The following is a 25,103-nucleotide window of genomic DNA, read 5'->3' as shown; positions in this document are numbered from 1 at the left end:
ACCTAACCATTTAAGCAGGTCATTGATGTGTTTCTTCCAATTTAATTTCTGATCAAAGCACACACCCAGAAATTTCGAGTTTTCTGCCTTAGCATCAGACTTGCTGTTCATAGTCTATTTATCAACTGTCTTATGCCATTTACTATACAGAATTGTATAAACTCTGTTTTCTCAAAATTTAGTGACAGTCCATTTGCAGAGAACCACATAATAATTTTCTGAAAGACATAATTTGCAATTTCCTCGGCTAATTCTTGCTTGTTGGGTGTGATTACAATACTTGTATCATCAGCCAAATGAACTAGCGTTGCATCTACATGAATATAGAGTGGCAATTCGCTAAAGTGTATTAAGAACAATAAAGGAACCCAAGACTGAGCCCTGTGGGACAACATTCGTGATACCTCCGAAATTAGAGGACTCTGCTGTTTTTCTGCAGACTATCTGCACTGTTAATTCCGCCTTATTCATTCTTCCAGTTAAGTATGAATTAAACTTTTTGTGTACTGTCCCACTAATACCAGAATACTTAAGCTTATCTAGAAGAATTTCATGATTTACACAATCAAAAGCCCTTAAGAGATCACAAAATATCCCAATGGTTGATGTTCGGTTATTCAATGCATTTAAAATGTGATCAGTGAAAGCATATATAGCATTTTCTGTTGAAAAGCCTTTCTGAAAACCGAACTGACATTTTGTTAGTACTTCATTTTTACAAATATGTGATTCTACTCTTGAATACATTTCTTTTTCAAGAATTTTGGATAAAGCTGTCAGAAGTGAGATTGGACGGTAGTTGTTAGCATCAGATCTATGCCCTTTTTATGCAGTGGTTTAACAATAGAGTATTTCAATCTGTCTGGAAAAATGCCCTGTTTGAGTGAGCTGCTACATATGTGGGTGAGAATCCTACTTATCTGTAGGGAATAAGCTTATAGTACTCTGTTTGAAATGCCATCAATTCCATGTGACCTTTTATTTTTGAGTGGATTTATTATTGTTCTGATTTCAGTAGGAGAGGTGGGTTGAATTTCAGTTTTATCAAATTGCATAGGTACTGCCTCTTCGATATACTGCCTTTCATTTTCTAATGCATAGCTGGATCTTGTTTTCTCTAAAACACTTGAAAATGATTATTAAAAAGTTTTCTATTTGTGACTTCTTCTTAACAAACTTTTCATTCTATTCGATAGAAACACATTCTTCCTGTACTCTGCTCTGTTTCCCTTTTAACAATATTCAAATTGTTTTAATTTTATTATGAGATGTGCTAATCTCAGGCATAATGCACATACTTCTAGACTTTTTAATAACTTTTCTTTATACAGTGCAGTAGTTTTTATAATGTTTCACTGTTTTGTGATCATTACTCCTCCTAGCTTTAAGATACATTTCCCTTTTCTGTTTACAAGATATTTTTATCCTTTTAGTAAGTCATGGCATTTTACATGGTGTCTTAAAATTATATTTCACTGTTTTCTTAGGGAAACTGTTTTCAAATATACTCATAAAGGTATTATGAAATCGGTTAAGTTTTGAATTAGCATCGTGTTCCCTGTATATCTCATACCAGTGTGTTGCAAGCTATCCCTAAAAATTGTTAAATCGTTAATTGAACACACTATTTTGGAGGACATTTTTGCATTACTGTATGGAGCTATATCATATGCTATAAGCATCTGTGCATCACGATCAGAATGACCATCTTAACAGGAAAAGCTTTTATTTCTTTAAATTAATCTTTGTCTATTAATACATTATCTATCAGTGGGCTGCTTTCCTGTGCCAGCCGAGTAGGAAAATTAATAACTGATGTCAAATTGAAAGAACCAAGTAATACTTCAAGCTCAAGCTTTCTATCGGAATCTTTCAGAAAATCTACATTGAAATCCCCACAAACATTAATTTGCATTCCTCTGTAAAACAGATAGCAAAACAGAGAATCCAAGTTTTTCAAAAATAGTTGAAAATTTCCCAGTGGGGACCTATACATGACTACAATTATAAATGTGCCATTACTTAGTTTAATCTCACATGCGCTTGCTTCTATATGTTGCTCTACACAAAATTGTTTAGTTTCCAAATTTTTCACACTATGACAGATCTTAACATACATGGCAACTCCCCCTGTCTCCATAGTGTCTCTACTTATATGTGCTGAAAGATTAGATCCACCTACATTTACCATTTCCATACCTGTGGCTATGTTCAGACAGGCATAGCACATCTATTCCACCCTCAGTTTCTAAATCTTGTAAACAAACAAGAAGCTAATCTGCTTTGTTTTTTAATCCCCTGATATTCTGATGCAATATATTTATTTTTCGCCGTGCCTTATGTGAAGTTTGTGACAAACTAACATTATTTTTCACTTAATTTTTATGAGAATCTTGTGGTATTTTCACATGTCTAGTACCATTCTGTCTGAACTTCTTATGAACCTTAATTTCAATTAATGTAGGATGATTGCACACTGATCTTAGGCTAAAAAATTACTCCCACGAGTTTCAGTGCCTCCCCCCCTTACAGATTTTGTTATCATCCCAGCCAGTTTACACTTCCCATTCCTATTGAGATGGAGGCCTAGTCTTGTTAAGTCCCACTTACCAATACAATCAACAGGAACGAAACCAATGCCTGACAAAGTAGCCGCCAAAAGCAGCTAATCTAGCTCGATATTAACTCTCCTGACACAGTACTGAAAGTTTCAGGTTAAGATCGCAACGTAATATGATTTGAGAACGTGCACGTGTAGCTTATCGCCAACTATTAGATTTTTAGAGATGTCACAAGGGACACGGAAACATCATACCGTTAAATCACAGAAAAAGTTGGCGGTAGTGAAATCACTGTAGAACTAGTGGTGTCAAGATGGACCTAGGACTGCAGTGTGACAAGAAGGTCAGGCATTGCTCATGCCGGAAGCTATTGATTAGCTCTAGCGAATAGATGGGTGACCATCCGGATTAAGGTCACGGGTAGAATGTCACTGTCGGTAAAGTATTACAGGAAGTACAAAGGAGGTGTGAGGAACTGGGGTTGTTCTGTAATGACAGTTGAGCTACAGCTGTTAAAATATTTTAACAAAACCAGTAATCACCATAAAGAAAAATGTGAAAATGGGCTGCAAGAAAAAGCCTTAGAATAATAATAGTCGCAGATATATCTTCACATGACTAAGTGTCAAGCTTTTCGGGTAATATAGAAAACTGGGTTGAGATGCTCCATTTACAGCTGACACAATGCTACAGACAACAGGGGTTGTACGGTGTAGAACAGTAGACAGCAAGGACAGTGAATGGCAGTCCGTGGTTGCTAGTGACGAGTCGCCTTGTACTATTGGCGGTGAGATGGGCGCTAGTGGCTCTTAGGCGACCCAGAAAAAGTGATGAGAGGTCCGCGGAAGAAGTGATTCTCACGATCCTTACCTCTCCAACTCTGGAAATCCTGGTTCAGGGGACTATCTGATATGCGAACAGAATTGATTTGGCCGTTGTTGAAGAAAGACTAGAGGCTCATCATTATATAAACTCTGTTTTCATACCATTAATTACGAAGATACCAAATGAGACATTCCAGGAGGATAATGCAAGACCCCACGTTTCAGTTCGTACCATAAATGCCTTGAGGTATGTGCTGTAACATCCACGGGATAAATTTTAGCTTCAGTGCGACGAGAAGAAATTATGCCTCAAACACTTATAAACATTATGTGTGGTGTCACCGCCGGACACCACACTTGCTAGGTGGTAGTTTTAAATCGGCCGCGGTCCATTAGTACATGTCGGACCCGCGTGTCGCCACTGTGTGATCGCAGACCGAGCGCCACCACAAGGCAGGTCTCGAGATACGGACTAGCACTCGCCCCAATTGTACGGACGACTTTGGTAGCGACTACATGGACGAAGCATTGCTCATTAGCCGAGCCAATAGTTAGAATAGCCTTCAGCTAAGTCAATGGCTACGACCTAGCAAGGCGCCATTAGTAACATTGCATGTATCTATGGAGTCTCACTTATATCGTCAATAGCGATGTACCAAGGATGGATTAAAGTTAAGTATTCCAGAAGCTACGTACTTTTCTTTATAGCATTCATTACGTATCCTGTTACAGACCTATCTCTTGCTTGCGTAAACTAAACACGTGCCTTTCGGCTACTTCCGTGGCGTGGCTGTCTTGCTACGCCACAACATTATGTATCCGACATATAGAAAAACAGTGAAATAAAAAAAAACGATGATAAATATTAATTATTTATATAATACTTTATGATGTAATTGGACATATCGATGTGTATCATACAAAGACAAAGATAATTGTAAATTCATTTTATGATCTGCGTTCGTCTTCCTTTGTTTTTTCCTTTTTTATGGCTGGCTTTTGTAGGTTGCGGACGCAAGACGCATATCAAACTGAGGTCTGTTAACAAATTGTAATTATCTGTTAATTATTGCTTGAGAATAGAGTTCATTGATATTATAAATATGAGTGAATAATTATTTGTAACATTAGTTCCACTCTGAAAAAGCATTCTCCGTCTTAATTATTTTTTTCCGCTGCAAGGAGCGCAGCCATTGATGATAGCGATTTGAATCGCATTTTTATCTGTGTTTCTTACGAAAGTATCAAAGGTTTGCTTGATGAAAATTAGCCTTAATAGTGCACAATATAAAAGTAAAGTGTAATAAGCATCAATTCAAATACTTATCCTGTTAAAAGGAAATTTGCTCTAATAATAGAAAGTCTCTGTCTGTTGTCTGCCGCCATCTTAATAATTATCTCAACGGCAAATTCAAATTACGCAACTCTGCAGACATAAATGCCGTAGGTAATGAAAATGTGTAAAAATAAATGTGCACCGGTGGTGAGAACTCATTTCACCGAAAATAATTCGAATCAGATTAGATCTTAAAAACATTGCTCATAGCACGATCCATATAACAAACTTTTCTTGCTGATGTATGGAGCCGAAATTAATTACGCACGAGTTGCGAAAAATATTGTTTCAGGTAACATACGTCAGTGTCGTGCCCGGCTGATGTTCGGTGGTTTTAATGATCATTTTGCTGAAGATAACTGTTTCCATCATGATCAACAGTTGTATAGAATCTGTCGTATGAACTGTGATCTAGTGTCACTTACACAACTTACATACAACACTTTAACACAACGTTAACTTGGATTTCTTTAGCAACTTGACCAAATCTTTAGCCGGGAGAAAAAATTATTTTGTAATTACTCACCGTAATGAAACAACATCATCATTTTCATTTACAAATTAGTTCAATACCAAACCACTGAATAACACAGCGAACGCCACAGTGCGGATCCTTGACGTGCCTGCTCCGTCCCATAATTTATCATTCACACGGCATAGCTGGTATGCGATGGGAATCAACAATGCCAACCTCCAGCAATTTCCATGAACTGACATAGAGTAATAAGAGATACCACCGTATGATATTCGGAAGTTGTTTCTTTCCAAGCTGGAACAGGACAAGATGATGTAGTGCCTGTGCAGAATCTCTCTCTCTCTCTCTCTCTCCCCCTCTCTCTCTCTCTCTCTCTCTCTCTCTCTCTCTCTCTATCTCTTGCTACTGATGTTGGTAACTGCCATCAGTTATGATAACTCATTCAGAATCTGTTAGTGTATAATTATTATACTACAGCAGAGACTCTGTGCAAGCTGTTGTCAGTTGAATCTTGTCTTCGTGATCCACAAGAGTGATAGTATACTGCAACATATTCCTAGATTTCACACTTGAAACTGGTTCTTGAAACTTTGTAAATAGACTTTCGTAAGATAATCGGAGTCTATCTTTAGGCAACTGCAGCTCAGGTTTTATAGCTTTTACACAACATTCTTTTGCATGTGAGACAAAAATATGACCATTCGTAATGCTCTTCTTTGTATAGTTAATATCCACTTATACACTTATCTAGTACAGATCCCTCACACTTGAACGATGATTTAGTAAGGAATTAACGTGTGTTATGGAAGAAATCTTCTTTGTAGTCTAACACAGTTGTCTCAGTATCCGACCAATGAAACTACCGTACGCAGATAGCAGAGTTTGACGCCAGCTTGCGAGATAATTTCAAGATGGCATGCTACAAGTGTGCATAGTAAACAGCACAAATAGCAGCCGTTTTAAGAACAAAGCAGTCTGCAACCAGTGCCGTACGACAAGATCATCACAACCGCATCATTATGGATAACATTACGCATTACGTTTCGAAATTAATTCATTTTTTTGTTAGCAGGTAGAAAGTATGCATCTGTTAGATGTGGTAGATGAAGTAGATGTGGATGAAAACTGACGAAATATTACCGTACAGCGAATAGGCCTACGAATTACCATTCCACAGAAACTGTGTTAATAATGTCGGGCCGAATTTCACAAGTTTAACCATATCTTAGTGAATAGTGTTCAAAATAAATTGGGAAGTTTGTTGTGACATTCGCAGTTGTGCCACTGCTACTGTCCTCAGACGGTGCATGAAATATCGCCGTCGCTTGACACAACTGCAGGTAGTGCACTCAGCTAGCGATGTAAATCCCTCCAGCGAGCACCGATGTCGCGGCAGTGACCAGCTACGTGGCAGCAACGAGCCTAATCTTACCACAATCCCACTGAGACTGGTGCACTGCTCGGTGACTTGAGAGTGACCGTTAAATCGATACTACAAAAATATAAAACCGATTGTACCAAGACATAGGACCTGTTTTGGAAACTTCAAGGTTAAAATGTCGTGCGTGTCAAGCGTTGCTGATATCCACATCCTCAAATACTGCAGGTGGTGAGGCTCTGCATTCTGCTAAAATACACTCCTGGAAATGGAAAAAAGAACACATTGACACCGGTGTGTCAGACCCACCATACTTGCTCCGGACACTGCGAGAGGGCTGTACAAGCAATGATCACACGCATGGCACAGCGGACACACCAGGAACCGCGGTGTTGGCCGTCGAATGGCGCTAGCTGCGCAGCATTTGTGCACCGCCGCCGTCAGTGTCAGCCAGTTTGCCGTGGCATACGGAGCTCCATCGCAGTCTTTAACACTGGTAGCATGCCGCGACAGCGTGGACGTGAACCGTATGTGCAGTTGACGGACTTTGAGCGAGGGCGTATAGTGGGCATGCGGGAGGCCGGGTGGACGTACCGCCGAATTGCTCAACACGTGGGGCGTGAGGTCTCCACAGTTCATCGATGTTGTCGCCAGTGGTCGGCGGAAGGTGCACGTGCCCGTCGACCTGGGACCGGACCGCAGCGACGCACGGATGCACGCCAAGACCGTAGGATCCTACGCAGTGCCGTAGGGGACCGCACCGCCACTTCCCAGCAAATTAGGGACACTGTTGCTCCTGGGGTATCGGCGAGGACCATTCGCAACCGTCTCCATGAAGCTGGGCTACGGTCCCGCACACCGTTAGGCCGTCTTCCGCTCACGCCCCAACATCGTGCAGCCCGCCTCCAGTGGTGTCGCGACAGGCGTGAATGGAGGGACGAATGGAGACGTGTCGTCTTCAGCGATAAGAGTCGCTTCTGCCTTGGTGCCAATGATGGTCGTATGCGTGTTTGGCGCCGTGCAGGTGAGCGCCACAATCAGGACTGCATACGACCGAGGCACACAGGGCCAACACCCGGCATCATGGTGTGGGGAGCGATCTCCTACACTGGCCGTACACCACTGGTGATCGTCGAGGGGACACTGAATAGTGCACGGTACATCCAAACCGTCATCGAACCCATCGTTCTACCATTCCTAGACCGGCAAGGGAACTTGCTGTTCCAACAGCACAATGCACGTCCGCATGTATCCCGTGCCACCCAACGTGCTCTAGAAGGCGTACGTCAACTACCCTGGCCAGCAAGATCTCCGGATCTGTCCCCCACTGAGCATGTTTGGGACTGGATGAAGCGTCGTCTCACGCGGTCTGCACGTCCAGCACGAACGCTGGTCCAACTGAGGCGCCAGGTGGAAATGGCATGGCAAGCCGTTCCACAGGACTACATCCAGCATCTCTACGATCGTCTCCATGGGAGAATAGCAGCCTGCATTGCTGCGAAAGGTGGATATACACTGTACTAGTGCCGACATTGTGCATGCTCTGTTGCCTGTGTCTATGTGCCTGTGGTTCTGTCAGTGTGGTCATGTGATGTATCTGACCCCAGGAATGTGTCAATAAAGTTTCCCCTTTCTGGGACAATGAATTCACGGTGTTCTTATTTCAATTTCCAGGAGTGTAGTTTTAATGAACAATCCTGCAAGTTTTCCAAAACTGCTACATTTCCTTCAGACTGCATGATGGGAACGTTAACACGTAATAATATGAAGCATTAGTCTGTGACTTTTAATCCAGTTACGTGATTGTATAATCTGTTGCCACAAACTAAATAACAGAATTACGTACACAGTGTAGTCCTCTTCATGAAATTTACTGTATTATGGCGAATAATATTAACATGTTATTGTAAAATGTGCATCACAATAACAGACCCTTGCTGTTAACGCACCTACGTGTTTTCCCGCGCGTATGTTCTTTATCCCAAGCAACTTATTCATACACGCGCCGCTCTATGGCAGATAGAAGCCCTTCCATTTCCGCAGCATCCGTCACCTGCTAGGCATTCAGAGGTTCGATATGTTCACGGAATGCAACGTGGAATATGAAAAATGAAACCAAAAACGAGGGTGAAGATAAGAGACAAATGTTACATTGTCCAGTCACGAAGAGACCACAAAAGAACACATTTAGCATGCCGCAAAGACAAATTACATCCAAGATGGACAAATACATGTCACCGAACGAGACAAAGGAAGAATGTACGTGATAGCAACAATAATTAGCGTAATGATGACTGTAATTGAATCGCCGGCCGAAGTAGCCGTGCGGTTAAAGGCGCTGCAGTCTGGAACCGCAAGACCGCTACGGTCGCAGGTTCGAATCCTGCCTCGGGCATGGATGTTTGTGATGTCCTTAGGTTAGTTAGGTTTAACTAGTTCTAAGTTCTAGGGGACTAATGACCTCAGCAGTTGCGTCCCATAGTGCTCAGAGCCATTTGAACCATTTTTTTTGTAATTGAATCGCTCTCCATCTGACGAAGAACCACAAGTATGTATCGTTAATGGCACTCTAAACTAGGTCGCACCATTAGAGGGTACATAGTAAGTTTCTGCACTTTAAAAATTAGATGATAATGGCCTAATGAGGATTAATTCTAAGTGGACCCCTTTTTGCATCAAGGATCGGTTAAAACATTAATCGTTTGGATAATACTGGTTCCATTTTACTGCGTTCAAGAAAAAGAGTGTACAAGGTGGAGATGGCAGTTTGATACTAATCAAGCTTTTGTCTTATATGTGGCGAGAACACTAATAGTTATTCATAGATATGCGTAGAGCGCTTGAGAGATGCGGATAATCTCTACTTCTAGGATAAAAAAGGGGCAAAAATGTCTTGTCTGACTATAGTTGCTATGCCGTAACGGACTACAAAATCAAACCCACAAATGGTAGCTCCACTGACCCTTTACGAAAAGATTAGGGCAGGTGTCAAAAAAATCACCTGGTTACTGAAAAAAGACTTGTAGACATCGCGTTGTCGACACAAGTATACCTTTTGGCGTGAGTTACAGTTTCAATAAACACCATCACGTCCCTCATACTTCCTTGGGATACGCCTTGCGTTATCTTCGCTTCTGACGTGCCTCTCCATTAAGAACGACAACGTGAGTTCTGTACAGAATTGTGGTCGCTAGCGAGTCTTCGATCCAGTCGCACAACTGTTCGAAATTCGAGATATTTTCTTCTCGAGGCGACAGAGCCAAACTGATGGGAGGATTTTTGAAAATCAGGAAGCACAGTAGCAACATTACTGCGTTATTTACTGCCTTCTTCATCTCATGGTAAAACAGAGCAAAATGGGTTTCACACGATGTTTGCTTTCTGAAAGCATGCTGATTGCTGCATAAGCGTAGTTCTGTCTGAATAAATGTTGCGTAACTCCGTCAGAGATTGACGGCACCTGGATCGGTTTTTAGATCTGTGCGCCTTACGACCTGCACTTTTTTCCTCTCCCATAGTACACTCCATTTACCTAGCGACCTATGGTAATCAATCCAGAAAAGGGGTCAGTCCGTCCATATAATGCACATACAATTTAACGGGTTCCACAGTGGTTCCTGTGCCTCTGTAGAACGAGTGGTTTTAACTGTTTCTCAATCCCGCGCTCTCTTATTCTAGCATCAGTCATTTTCGCATACGTGCAACGCTCGAACGAAATATTTCGGTTGTGATTTTCTCCAGTGAAGCAGTTTCGAAAGAAGTAAATTACAGTGTCAGGCTTCATCATCATCCGATTCGGTGAAATCATGGTCATCATGCAAGTCGGGCAAATGATTTTGTTCGATTGAATCATTTTACGTGTGACCGAACCTTTTTTGGATGTTATAGACAAGTGTGCAGGTAAGACTATGTTTCCTAATTCAATGAACGCTTCTCCCATAGCTGTCTGCACGCATATTCGTACTACGTTTAGTTTTTCCTTGTCAACAAGTGTTTGACTTTTTTTGAACTACGGCGCTTCCTCTGTTTAATAGTACTGTCTTTACATTGTTATTAAAATAGTAACTCTATATCAACCTTCAATATCTAGAATAACAACAACGTGCATGCAACATACCCTACAATACTTTCGAATTTTGGCTGGAGACTTTCCATGTTCTCCTCTCCATAGATGATTGTCATTTATTAAGAGCATAAGAAGTTTATAATAACTACCGCAACACAGTGGATAGGCAGAAATATCTTTCTAATTTTCCTAACCTTTTGCTCGATTTTGGTGATGAACGATGTGCTAATACCTTCGTGGCCGCTGATTTTAATCTCTACGCCTGAATAGGTAAATAGGGGCGGTTCTTTGCCATCAAATGAAATACGCAACAGCTGTCTCACCAAATGCCCCAAATAATTTTCAGGAAATAGATTTAATATAATTTTCTGGTCTCATTCAAAACACGTACCTCTCTCATAGCAAAGACGGCAGATTTAAATCTTCCTCTATCGGTATAGTCCTAAAGGTTTACTGTAAAATTCTGAAGATTCTTCCTGTCTCTTAACAATTTCATTTATCTTACAGGAATGTAGATGCAGCTCTGAATCTTTAAATCTTACTTTTCATGTAATAAGCGTGTGTCCAGCAACAGTTCACTTTGATAAAACAATAGTGTAATTTCTATTAGACCTAGACAGAGAAGAAATATTTATGGTGATATCTAGTCCAGTTACCGTATATTCTCGTTAAGAGACCCATTTTGAAGGAAGTACAGACGAAAAACTTTCGTATCGTAGAAAATACTGTACACTCTGGTGCTCCACGTATTTTGTGGTATTGTTTCTGTGCTAATTACATCTTTGCAGGGGGACCCATGCAAAACTTTCGCACTTTCATAGTTTTACAGTTTTAAATAATGACAGTTATTTGGAATAATTATAGTCGTTGGGATAAGGTTAGTTGTGGGAATGAGGAGAAAACATCTTTAAAAATGAAACTAACGACGTGAAATGATAATCATGAAGTTATGATACATCTTTGCATATACATTTCCATGTGTCCAAAAATGTGTTTTCCATTAGGAATACTTGTACGATGGGTAGAAATCAGGGACTGTCTGTAGGGGCTCATACCCTATAACCACAATAACTCGATAAGTATTTTCAGTTAGCGTAGCCACGTTAGGCCGTATTACCTATAAGTAAATCGCAACTGAAAGCGACAATGACAAGTATGTTTATCATTTCAAAGAGTATAATCGTTCAGACAACTTGTACGACGATCAGAAATAATGGACTACGGCGGTGGTCACGGTTATTATCCATGCATTGCTGTATACAAATTATCGAGTTAATAAGTAATTTAGAACAAATCAAAGGGTATGTGCAATAAGATAATATAAAAAGGGTGCCTCTTTGTCTTGATTAATAAGTTACCTTCGTAAAATGTAGGTATGAAGCTGAGCATCCATGATGACCTATTGCCTATACAGGTAAGAGTCTCTCTTACGCCAAAATTCTCATCAAATAGTAAATTTAACGCGTAATCGATGCGTCCCAAAACGGTTAAAAAAACCTTTTAATGACACATCACTCATCATTGTACGATTATTATGTGTTGATAGAAAGGATGTTAAAAAATAATATACATGACTGTAACTTTTTGGTAAGTAGTACATTGTTATGGGACCAAACTGCTGAAGTCATCGGTCCATAGGCATACACGCTACTTAATCTAACTTAAACTAACTTAAGCTAATTACAACACACACACCCATGACCGAGGGAGGATTCGAAACTACGACGGAGGGAGCCGTGCGAACCATGGGAAGGTGCTTCAGACCGCACGGCCACCCCGCGAAGCTATGATTGTAGTTACGGAAATCCATTCCATGTACTAATTTCAATGGTGTAAGAGGGCAAAGGACATTTGTGGCAACAAAAAATGATTCAAATGGCTCTGAGCACTATGGGACTTAACAACCGAAGTCATCAGTCCCCTAGAACTTAGAACTACTGAAACCTAACAAACCTAAGGACATCACAAACATCCATGCTCGAGGCAGGATTTGAACCTGCGACCGTAGCGGTCGCGCGGTTCCAGACTGAAGCGTCTAGAACCGCTTGGCCACTCCGTATGGGATTTGTGGCAACAAATCACGGTCATATGGGAACAGTTGCTTTCATGATTTTTTTAACGTTGTGTTTGGATGCCAGTTATGCCACCACAGTCGTACGGGCGGGTGTTTGTGTGCGCCATGTGACTGCCGAAACGTGTCAACATTTCTGTGTGTGTGTGTGTGTTATCGTATTTTGCTAATTGCGTATGCTATTTTCTGAAGCGAAGGTACGTTATTTCAGCATTTGGGGGGTAAAGGACACCAGGCCTACTGTCGTTAATTCGCCTCGCCGATGCTGATTGCTGATTCTAACCGGGTCTGTCTCAACCTCCCCCCCCCCCCCCCCGCCCTAAATGCATCGTCTCACAATTTGCGCAATACTCGTTGAGCTGTATACCCTGTTTGTTCTCAGCCTCAATATTTTGTATTTACGTTTGGATAAGAAGAAGTGTAGTTCATACGTACTCCTAGCATCTCAAATTACTGAGGCATACCAGAAAAGATATGAGATGAGCACGAGACCCAAAGAGGATCAAAATCCGGACACTTCTTAGTGGACATAAAAATGGGGTTTGTCCACCCTTAACTTTTATGTTAGCATGAAATTTGCTGGGGACATTTTCAATGAGATTTCCGTGGGTCTGTGGAAGAATATCACCCTATTCTCCTCGAGACCCAAATATAGAGGAGACAGTGATGTTCGATGTTGGGGTCTGCAGCAAAGTCGACAACTCATAACTGCCCCTCTGGGCTCAGGCCAGTCCATTTCGGTAATATTATTGTCCACGAACCATTGCCTGAAAGATATTGCTTTATGACAGGGTAAACTGTAATACAAATAAAAACAATCTCCGGACGCTTCCTCTACTGTAGGCAATACACAATACTGAAAAATTGGTTCATTTCCTTCCGTATTTAGCATTTTATTAAGCACATTATAGGGACCACACACTAACCATGAGAAACATCCCCATTCTGTAACATACTTCGCATATACTCTACAGTTAGCACTACAGATGATGGCAGTTAACGTTCTACACGCGTTAGCCAAACCTAAATCCTTGCATCCGACTTCCACAGGATATAGCGTAATACGCCACTATCAGCAACTTTCTCCTGGCCATCCATTGTGCAGTGAGTGGCATCGGCGTTACAGCAGCTCAAGCGTCGCGTAGATGACTACAGAAATACGAGCCCTATGAGGAGCTGCGCCGCTGTTGTGACCCATTTCTTAACTTCCTATGTATCTAAGTACGCGTAGATCTGCACTTAAACTCTCTAGCTCCCATAAAAAATCGTACATCACATGATAGAAACTTTATTGATCGCTAAGTATGTATGAGGCTTTTCGTAATTATTTACTTCTTCAGAAATCATAATGCCAAAGTAGCACAAGAATAATAGCATCACCAGTTGTGTACATAACATCAGATAACACACTGCCATCTCAGCTTACGAACACAACTGGTAACGGTCTTGCTTTTGTGATACTTTGGCACTTGCATTCCTGAAGATGGAAATAATTCAGGAATGCGTCATGCATACTCTGTGATCAATAAAGTCGTCCTTCACCTGCTTTACGACTTTTTATGGAAGCTAGAGAGCTTAACTACAAATCTACCCATATTTACTAGAATGGTCGCTAGCTTCTACATGAGATTCTATCACACCTTTATTATTTACTACACACAATAATTGTGTTAACTAGACTGCTGGTAGCACATTGCAACTGACAATTGATTTCATCTACTGATTAGATCCGATATTTTGAAACCAGTCCCTGCAATACTCGAAGAGCCCTGTCCGTCAGTGCACGACACATGCGAAACCTTGGTTTAGCTGCGGTTGCTCCTTCACAATCACGTCACCAAACGCCGACTTGGGCATCTTTAGAAGTGTTGAGATTCCGATGATGGATTTGTTACTCAGGTGACACTCAGCAAAGTGAGCACATTGGAAGTCACTGAGTTCGCCTGAACTGTTACTCCCTCTCTACTGACAACACAATCCTTTTATACTGGTAGATCCGCCTCTCGTGACATCTGCTGGTCAATTCTGCATTATACGGAGACAGTGGTTCAAATCAAATGGCTCTGAGCCCTATGGGACTTAACTTCTGAGGTGATCAGTCCCCTAGAACTTAGAACTACTTAAACTAACCTAAGGACATCACGCACATCCATGCCAGAGGCAGGACTCGAACCTTCGGCCGTAGCGGTTGCGCGGTTCCAGACTGTAGCGCCTAGGACCGCTCGGCCACACTGGCCGGTGGAGATAGTGTACTGAACAATATTGCATCAGTATTTACTTCATATGCAGTCTAATAAATGTAGCAGTAGGTCGTAATATGTTTTAGATTGGCTAGTATCTTATGGTACATGTGGCAAGAGCAGGCCCTTAATACTTATTCTCCCCTGGGCAGCACCTCAGGTGCTGAAGTATGGATGCAAAATAATAAGTCTATACTCACACGCGTAGTTCACGTAGTAGTACAGATACTACAACACCCCCAGTGGCATTGTAGCGAGAAGGAAGTGCTTCTCTGGGCGGTATCACTAACCTGTTGTCTTGCTGCTTCGGTAAGTCCCTCGTCGCACAGTAGTAGCGCTCAGTCGCCAGGTTCCATGTATGTGGTGATCCTGCTGAAGTGGAGTGTTTAGGGATGCCAGTTGTTAATTGTCAACAACATTTGTACTATACTTGTTTTAATACCGAAACTGCTTGGTCACACACGTCACAGAATCAGAATTTGCAATATGGCGGCTCTGGGCTACGCCATTATATTAGACCCTCTACAACACACCAACACATTTTTCTGACTTTACATAATGATAGGCACTGCCCACGACACGTGGCATTCTCATAACTAATAACTTCACTTTATATCTTGTCTAACAACTGAAATATGTATTTGCGACCGTTGTTTTAGAGCCGCCCCGGTTACTCGACCGTGCGTTTTGAGTGGCTCCTCGCGCCTAACTCGCCCTGTCTTCCCGAAGGACAAGTGAGACCACCCCAACTTTCTCCCTCAGCCAATAAGGACACTTCTCTCGTTTCTGACAATTGTACATACCCTCCTGGAAATGGAAAAAAGAACACATTGACACCGGTGTGTCAGACCCACCATACTTGCTCCGCACACTGCGAGAGGGCTGTACAAGCAATGATCACACGCACGGCACAGCGGACACACCAGGAACCGCGGTGTTGGCCGTCGAATGGCGCTAGCTGCGCAGCATTTGTGCACCGCCGCCGTCAGTGTCAGCCAGTTTGCCGTGGCATACGGAGCTCCATCGCAGTCTTTAACACTGGTAGCATGCCGCGACAGCTTGGACGTGAACCGTATGTGCAGTTGACGGACTTTGAGCTAGGGCGTATAGTGGGCATGCGGGAGGCCGGGTGGACATACCGCCGAATTGCTCAACACGTGGGGCGTGAGGTCTCCACAGTACATCGATGTTGTCGCCAGTGGTCGGCGGAAGGTGCACGTGCCCGTCGACCTGGGACCGGACCGCAGCGACGCACGGATGCACGCCAAGACCGTAGGATCCTACGCAGTGTCGTAGGGGACCGCACCGCCACTTCCCAGAAAATTAGGGACACTGTTGCTCCTGGGGTATCGGCGAGGACCATTCGCAACCGGCTCCATGAAGCTGGGCTACGGTCCCGCACACCGTTAGGCCCTCTTCCGCTCACGCCCCAACACCGTGCAGCCCGCCTCCAGTGGTGTCGCGACAGGCGTGAATGGAGGGACGAATGGAGACGTGTCGTCTTCAGCGATGAGAGTCGCTTCTGCCTTGGTGCCAATGATGGTCGTATGCGTGTTTGGCGCCGTGCAGATGAGCGCCACAATCAGGACTGCATACGACCGAGGCACACAGGGCCAACACCCGGCATCATGGTGTGGGGAGCGATCTCCTACACTGGCCGTACACCACTGGTGATCGTCGAGGGGCCACCGAATAGTGCACGGTACATCCAAACCGTCATCGAAACCATCGTTCTACCATTCCTAGACCGGCAAGGGAACTTGCTGTTCCAACAGGACAATGCACGTCCGCATGTATCCCGTTCCACCCAACGTGCTCTAGAAGGTGTAAGTCAACTACCCTGGCCAGCAAGATCTCCGGATCTGTCCCCCATTGAGCATGTTTGGGACTGGATGAAGCGTCGTCTCACGCGGTCTGCACGTCCAGCACGAACGCTGGTCCAACTGAGGCGCCAGGTGGAAATGGCATGGCAAGCCGTTCCACAGGACTACATCCAGCATCTCTAGGATCGTCTCCATGGGAGAATAGCAGCCTGCATTGCTGCGATAGGTGGATATACACTGTACTAGTGCCGACATTGTGCATGCTCTGTTGCCTGTGTCTATGTGCCTGTGGTTCTGTCAGTGTGATCATGTGATGTATCTGACCCCAGGAATGTGTCAATAAAGTTTCCCCTTCCTGGGACAATGAATTCACGGTGTTCTTATTTCAATTTCCAGGAGTGTACATCCAAACTATCAGCCACTGGGCGTTCAGATCACTGTTGCTAGGCGGATCTGACGTCACATTTGCGGATATTGTGACCGAAGTTTGTCTCGGAACACCGTCTCAGATTGTAAGATCCTACTCCCGAATAGTCGGATCTTGCCCCTACTAAGGTTGTACAACATTGCCTCCTATGATTGCGTCCCTAATGCTCCTTGCTGATGCTTAATTGTTAAATGTACATGTAGCCTGGCTGCTACTGAGCATTCACGATCGCATAAATATGCCTAATACTTGGCTTAAACACGTGAAGGGAACGCACATATGCATTACAATACGACCGCACAAAAAAATCTGGTAGTAATTTGTGTGACTTGTTTGTGGGTAGATTGTTAGATACAGAGGAAAACAGCTAACACACTGAAGAGGGTACATATTCAAGCACCAAAGCTCACAATACCTACTCTTAGACCGCTAACATCGTATACAGGCATGTCCGGTAACCTGTCATCAGATAGTTTATGTATTGCTTAAATTTGTTTTACGTGGTCTTAGATCAGATACAGTGTCCCTTGGAACGTCTAATTTCGAAGTAACCTCAAAGTCTGCAACGGCGGCTACAGCCCAGGTTCGAGCGTCCTCGGCGGCTTCTGCTGGCTGGCTAGAGCCACATACCCCTGGTTCGCCGACTAACAGCTCCACGGCGTTAATTTGGGAGCGCGGTGAATCCCGCGCGCGCTGCTTAATGGTGTACCTCGACATTACTCACGCTCAAGAATTTAATAATACAATGCAGGTTTTATGATAACGAGCGTGGGCTGTCGGCTGACGCCTAGGTGAGAGAAGTTACCGTCGCAATAGGGGCAGCGTGGCGTGCAGTGGCGCAGCTCGACGCTCGGCGATGGACTGTTTTTACGGCGACTCAGCTTCTTCCGCCGCCTCGGTGAGAGACTGTCCAAAGCCGAGGCGCAGTAATTAAATAGCGAAGCCCTCCCACCGCCGCCTTTATTGGTACTAAATGGGCAGGTCAGTTTGCGGCGCCCCTAACAGAACCCGCTGCGCTTCAGCTGATGAAGTACTGCAAATTACAATGGAACAGACTTAATCGTCCGTAATTGAACGCCTAGATTACAAGCGCAATTCTAGCGTCTTCTGTTACCGACTTTTTCTTCGATTGTGTCATCTTATTGTCATTCATAACAAGTCTTGCCGTTTAAATTAAGTTACTTTATTATACTGGAAATATTTTATGCAATATTTATTCATTAACTACTTTACCCTTGGCACCGATGAACTGTGGGCCTAATATTCAGCAATATGGCTATGAATATTTTACTTCCGTAGGACATATGAAGGTAAACGTTCTATGGCACTGGATTAAGTACTAAAATATGTACATGCTTAACATAATTGCACTCTGGCGGCAATCTAGATTAATTTGAAAACAGAAGTAAAAAAATTCAAAATGCTACGATTCCACGATTTGAGCACTTTTTCAGATTACTGGTTTCAGCAAACTATGTTGCCATCGTAGGATCTTACACATTACACTTCTAAGAAGCTCCTCCATGTTTACTTAACATGTAACTACGTGTCACGTAGTTAATAGATACTCGTAGAAGAAACCGCATGGCATAGTGTAACTACATATCAACATGGATGATATTTTATAAAATGATTTTTTTACTTTTGACATGCCGATATACTGTGCCATGTATGATTATTTGACACAAATTGTTGTACACAGGACGAGATTCTCTTTAATGTAGTGAATAAGATCCGAAGATGGCAACATCGTTTGCCGAAACCGGTAAACTGAATAAATTGTCTACTAGGCGACTGTGGCATTTTGACGTTTTTTACTTCTATTTTCATACTAAAAGACGCAATGTACCTTGATTTCTGAACTAGTACCTCAGAGACGTTATTAGCAATAATTAAGACAAATTGCTCATTACATTTGACTTGTTGGATCCATAAACATTGCAGAGAAACTAAGCTTTACGAATAATTATTCTTTCCATCATCAAGCTAATACAGCATAACAGTGTGCTCACAAACTGAACAAATACCAGTGTTCCTAAATAAGTACAACATAGCTCTCAGAAGAAAAAAAGAAAAGTTTTGAAGGTTAAAGAATTTCTGGTCATTATCAGGTTGAAAACGTTTTCCATACATCATAAGAACAGCTGAAAAGTGAATGAGTAGCAATAAGTCTTGTAATGAAGAGTTATTTATATCTATTCTCACTTGTAGTAGTAGCTTTTTTATACCTATAAACTCTGTATTTATTATCACTCTGATACTTTAATTAATAACGATTGAATCAAAATTTTCCAGTATAATAAAATGATTTAATTTTTAATTATTCATCACATAATATAGAAGTTTTCGAAATAAATTTAAATATGATAAAAAAAGCGAAATACGAAACTGAAAATAAAATAAATTTTGGCCACAGATTTAACAATGGTATTGATATATATAATTTTTTATTTAATAATGAGGTATTTAACATATCTGTTTGAAATTTTAAAATATTTTCATTTGATCAGAGATTAAAAATAAAAATATTTTACTGTTACTGAAAAATAATACTTAACAGTTGTGAATTAATATTTAAATTTGATGATAATCACAGAATTTATGAATAAAAAGAGGAAGAGTTTTTTTTAACAAGACTCGAATGAAAAACCTCAGGCATGTAAGTAATACATCTTACACGTTTAGATACAGAAGAATATCTAAAAACATGCAATTTTTTTTGTATTTGGTAATGCTCGGGAATCTCCTATTATTTGATGATGATTTTTTCTAGAATTTATCCGTAAAACTAGTTTAGGCAACCGACGTCCGACAACTGACCTTCAAGTCGTATAAGTATGACGAAAACCGAAGAACCTCTATTCATAAGAATACTTTGCAAGTGGGAAGACACAGGTAAAAGCTGTACCTGGTTTTTCTGTACCATCGCTCGAATTAACATAAAGGAAGAGTGACAGATGACCGCTATAGCAAACCCTGACTTGTTCAGAACGCTTCAGATTTGATTACAAAATATTGTAGTTCACGTTAACAGTATAAATATTCTTGTAAACTTATAAAAATTAGAACTCTGGATAGGCAAAACCTTGTGAATCACATTATCTGTCTTCACGACACACATGAGTTTAATATACAATATGTACATGAACCAAGAGATATCAGTAAGACCGGAAGACCAAGAACGAAGAGCTGAGATTAAAAAGGGTATAAACAAGAATTTAGTCTTCCGCCCCTACCTTTCAGTCTATACCTCAAATGAACAATTAGGGAATTAAAAGAAAGTTTCAGGAGTGTGTTTGTAGTTGAAGAGAAATGGATGTATGTGATAAGATTCTCTAACGACATTGGTATCCGCAGTGAATGTGAAGAAGTGTTACAGGATTTGTAGAATGATATGAAGAATCTAAAGAGTCCAGAATATCGACTGAGAGTATATCGAAGGAAAAGGAAAGTAATGGGAAGAAGCAAAAATGGGTCAGAAACTCAACATCAGAATTGGCGATCACGAAGTAGACGAAGTTAAGGAAGACGAAGATTGGAATACATCCAGAAAATAGTAGAGGATATATGTTGTAATTGCTACTCCAAGATAAAAAGGTTGCCACGGGAGAGAATTCGTGGCGAGCCGCATCCGGCGCGTCACATGGCAGGAGCCTGAAAACAATTTTTGCTGCCAGCCATAACACGGTGGTAAATATACCGAGCAGAATTTCCAGTCTGCCAGTCCTCGTTTCTCTTTGTGCTCACTGAAGATAACGTTCTTACTTGCTATTTATTCTGCGTTGTCAGGACCTATAACGCTATTGTAACTAATGAGCAGCTTTATTAATAGTTCAGGGGCGATATCTACGGGAAGTTCCAAGAAAGTCTACCGCCATGACGTCTAGTCATCGAAAGTTAGTTGTTCGCCTTAAAAGTGGAAAATAATCTTGCCATTTGCCACGCAGTTTTCTCAACATTACTACAGGCACACAACAGTTACTTTCATAAAATCTAAGCGATCCAGTTGGGTGTTCAGTCCTCGCGAGTTCACTTCCTACTTTTACCGAAAAAGCGTTCAAGTGCCAAGCTCTGACATCATCCGAGGCGCAACGCACACAGGCGTTTGACTGACGCGAACACGCTGATACCTTGGTGTAAAGTGCCTCTTTCCAACTGTCTCTATGGTCGTATTAATATATGGTCGCAGAGGACCGCCAAACGAAACATATTATTAACCGCCCCAAGGCACAGGCAGCAGTATCTTAACGACCCCTTTCTTGGACACATATTAATTAATAACTCTGTCGTTTAACAGTTTACAATACTCTTAATTTTTAAATAAATAGAGCTATCTGTTTTTATATAAGTAGTGTCATATGTTAACTGACCATCTGCCTCAAGCAAGATTAAGTGTTTCTCAACCCTTCTTACGAGATGTCAGGGAATTACACACCAGCTTCCAACCATTTTACCTTATATGCCATCCTGCTTACTTCATTCCTCCAGTGTCTCCCTCTTTCATTTATCCATATAGTTCACTTTCCTACATATTTCCACGCTTCTTTCTCCATTTGATCTTCCTCAGCCTAATGACCTCATTATTTGTACATATTTTTGATGTGATCCTCACACCACTTACATACATCTCCTTTAATTAATATGATTGACTTGCCTTTATTGGAGCTGTATTATGAGGCTGTCTTACCTACAGAAAACCTTACTTCCAACATAGAAGTTACGAGTTTGTTCAGAGTTTACTCTTTCAGATTTTAGGAATTTTTAACTATTACAGGTCAGCATTCGGGTATGGTCAAGTTCAGGAACCATTCTTACTTACTAGGGAGACATTACAATATAACACGTACTACTAAACTAAAACTAAACTCCTCCCGAACAGGCCATGAAGGCGACGGTACCGACCGGTCGCCGTGTCATCCTCAACCCATAGGCGTCACTGAATGCGGATATGGAGGGGCATGCGCTCAGCACACCGCTCTCCCGGCTGTATGTCAGTTTCCGAGACCGGGGCCGCTACTTCTGAACCAAGTAGCTCCTCAGTTTGCCTCACAAGGGCTGAGTGCACCCCGCTTGCTAACAGCGCTCGGCAGCCCGGATGGTCACCTATCCAAGTGCTAGCCCAGCCCGACAGCGCTTAACTTCGGTGATCTAACGGGAACCGGTGTTACTACTGCGGCAAGGCCGTTGGCTGATATGTGCTGCGTGAAGCCACATATTCCTAACTTACTATAGAGAGAACGATAAAAGAGAATAAAAACTGAAAGGGAAAGTAGGTTTCATCCAGATGGGACCGCGCAGTACGCCGAACTGTGTATCCACCAAAGACTGGCAGGCTCCCTACATAATCTAATTACTGTCAGTTTCGAATTGCTTCAGATGTGCAGTATTTCGTAGACCTAGTTCTCTCTTACTTTTCGGGTATTCCAATCGGTATGCATTTGCATTATCTTGCACATTATTCCCGAATTCATTATCTTTCTGCAAGTATTCGTTATTCGTCATTCCTACCATGCTTCGTTATTGCTACCCACGTAATTTCCTATGAAAAGCTCTGTAATCACTCGAGAATCTAGTACAGTTAACACTAAGTCGCTGTGATCGTAGTTAATATTTCCTTGATATATATTAAAAAGGCTGTACCAATCAGCATTTCGACACTTAATCCGTACACGATTAAACAAGGATGATCTATGATTGTGATACCTTTACTAATTGGTATTTAAGCTTCTTGCTGTAGTGGTCTAGAGTCTTTTCCAGTAGCACTTATTATCCTTAAAACAAGCACTTCCATAACAATTAACTCATTCTTATTAGGAATAGAATGTAAAAATGCTTGGGACAAAGCACTTGCTTTGCTGCCACTATCAACAAGCAAGCTCTCTTACGATGAACTGTTGATGGAGCTTACGAGCGCGTGACTGTCTAAGGGACCAGTGGTAGGTAGAGTTGTGTTGGTCGGCAATAATTAGGCCGAATGTCGACGCAGCTGGTTTACCCTGGATTAGTGAGGCATAGTTATTGATACGGGTGTTGGAACGCTGCTCTGCCCTTTCGGAGGGTAAGGTACTCGTCACTTGATTGACACATGTGCTCCCGCATTGAAGTTACTCCCGCTACGCTGGATTACCTGTGGTTCTCTGTCTCGTTTGTTAAATTCATCTTTTGGTGCCTCTGTTTGAAACTGAGTGTCATATTTAATGTGTTTAAAATTTCTTTTAATTGCAACTTGTTCAACGTCTGCTTATCTTGTCATTCGGGCCTGAAATTAATTGTGTCAAATGTCCTACACCGTCACGTATATTGGTGACCACTGAGGTCGAAATGGAGTCTTATTTGTACTGGAAGTTGTTGCATCGGTGACTGTTGTAATGGCTATAAATTTTCCTATGGCCGTGGTATGGAGAAGCCCAATGGATTTTTGCTCATTTTAGTAAATAAACTTCGTAACTCTGGTGGTATTTTGCTCCTTTCAAAAATATCGAATGTATTGTTTTAAATATAATTACTATTGTAGTTGTTTGTGTGTTAGCACTCAAGATTTGTCTGTTACCGTTTAAGTCACTTAAGTTAGTTTGTTGGTACCCTGTGATTCCTTGGTTATTACATCAACTTGTTATAATTTATCGTAAGATTGTCCTAAGGGGCCCGGGTTCGATTCGCGGCTGGGTCGGGGATTTTCATCCGCTCAGGGACCGAGTGTTGTGTTGTCTTTATCATCATTTCATCCCCATCCGGCGCGTAGGTCGCCAAATGTGGCGTCGAATCTAATAAAACTTGCACCAAGGCGGCCGGACCTGCCCCGTAATGGGCCTCCCGGCCAATGACGGAAACCTCTCGTTTCCATTGAAAGATTAACCGGTTAATCCTCTTAGTAATTGCTATTGTAATATATAAAGTTTGCTTAGGGCTTGGGGCTCACATTGACTTTCTTGACTGGGTCTGAGAATTTTCATATGGCCTGCCTGAATCATTTGTATTTTATTAGTGTTTTTTGTGTCTGTGCAATAAAAGAATGCTGGACTTTTGTGAAGTAACAAATGACTTATGACAAACAGCCTGCACCTCTCGCATTTCCGTTCAGTTGCTTTCTTATCCTGGGTCGTCCATTGATATTTCTCTATCCTTTGTTTCTTCATGAAGCGATTCAAGTTCAGAGTACAGAAATTGTATCCAATTTGCTGCCTGTACTTGACATTTCAACCGGTTTTAAAGGAGTTTATATCATTCTCTGACTTGGCTGTATTTCACAAATGCTGATCTCAGTTACATTATCTGATAACTGTATTAATTCTACTTTTTCATTTTTGTCTTCAACTTGAAGTATATTAATTGCAGGGATTAGTCCTAACTTCGCAGTAACATTGAAATGTACCTCCGATTCATTTTTGGACAGTACTTGGATTTACTGCTTTGACGGAACCACCTCGTAAATTTCAGTTTCTGTTTCATACTGGGAGACCTGTTCCATCTTAACTTTCACGCAATCCTTATCATTAGATTCCATTTTAATAGCCTGTTGTAAGCAATTAAGAAATGCTTTAAATGTTGTTGACTTAATTGCTTGACTTCCAAGAGCGCTGTCGGTGCGATGTAGCAGGAAACGTGATGCAACACGTTGCGATGTAATGTAGGCAGCAGCAGCAGCTATGGCGATAGGGATGGTGGCGAGTATCGCCTGCTGTGGTAGCTCGTGGTAGCGCCGTGGGAAAGGAGGGGGGAGGGGGGGGGGGGGCTGGGCATCGATTAGAGCGCGTAGTAGCCTGCAAGTAACTTGTTGCAGGACCTCGCAGCTCCGTGATGGTGTACCATCTCCTTCTAACCTCGGCACAGGTGGTAGCCGCGACGTAGTGTCGTCTTCTTATCTCCTTCCATCACTTTCAAGGTTACTGTGGCTAACATTCA

The 25,103-nt window shown here is 42.0% G+C and overlaps 1 pseudogene; it reads right to left on the bottom strand.

The window, feature by feature from the left end:
• Positions 1-22,272: 22,272 nt before the first annotated feature.
• LOC124597624 lies at positions 22,273-22,390 on the bottom strand (annotated as a pseudogene).
• Between the last annotated feature and the right edge of the window lie 2,713 nt (positions 22,391-25,103).

The sequence above is a fragment of the Schistocerca americana genome, chromosome 2 (assembly GCF_021461395.2).
Source record: "Schistocerca americana isolate TAMUIC-IGC-003095 chromosome 2, iqSchAmer2.1, whole genome shotgun sequence".
NCBI lineage: Eukaryota > Metazoa > Arthropoda > Insecta > Orthoptera > Acrididae > Schistocerca > Schistocerca americana.
The sequence above is the reverse complement of the archived record's forward strand: the minus strand, read 5'-3'. Positions and strand labels throughout refer to the sequence as shown.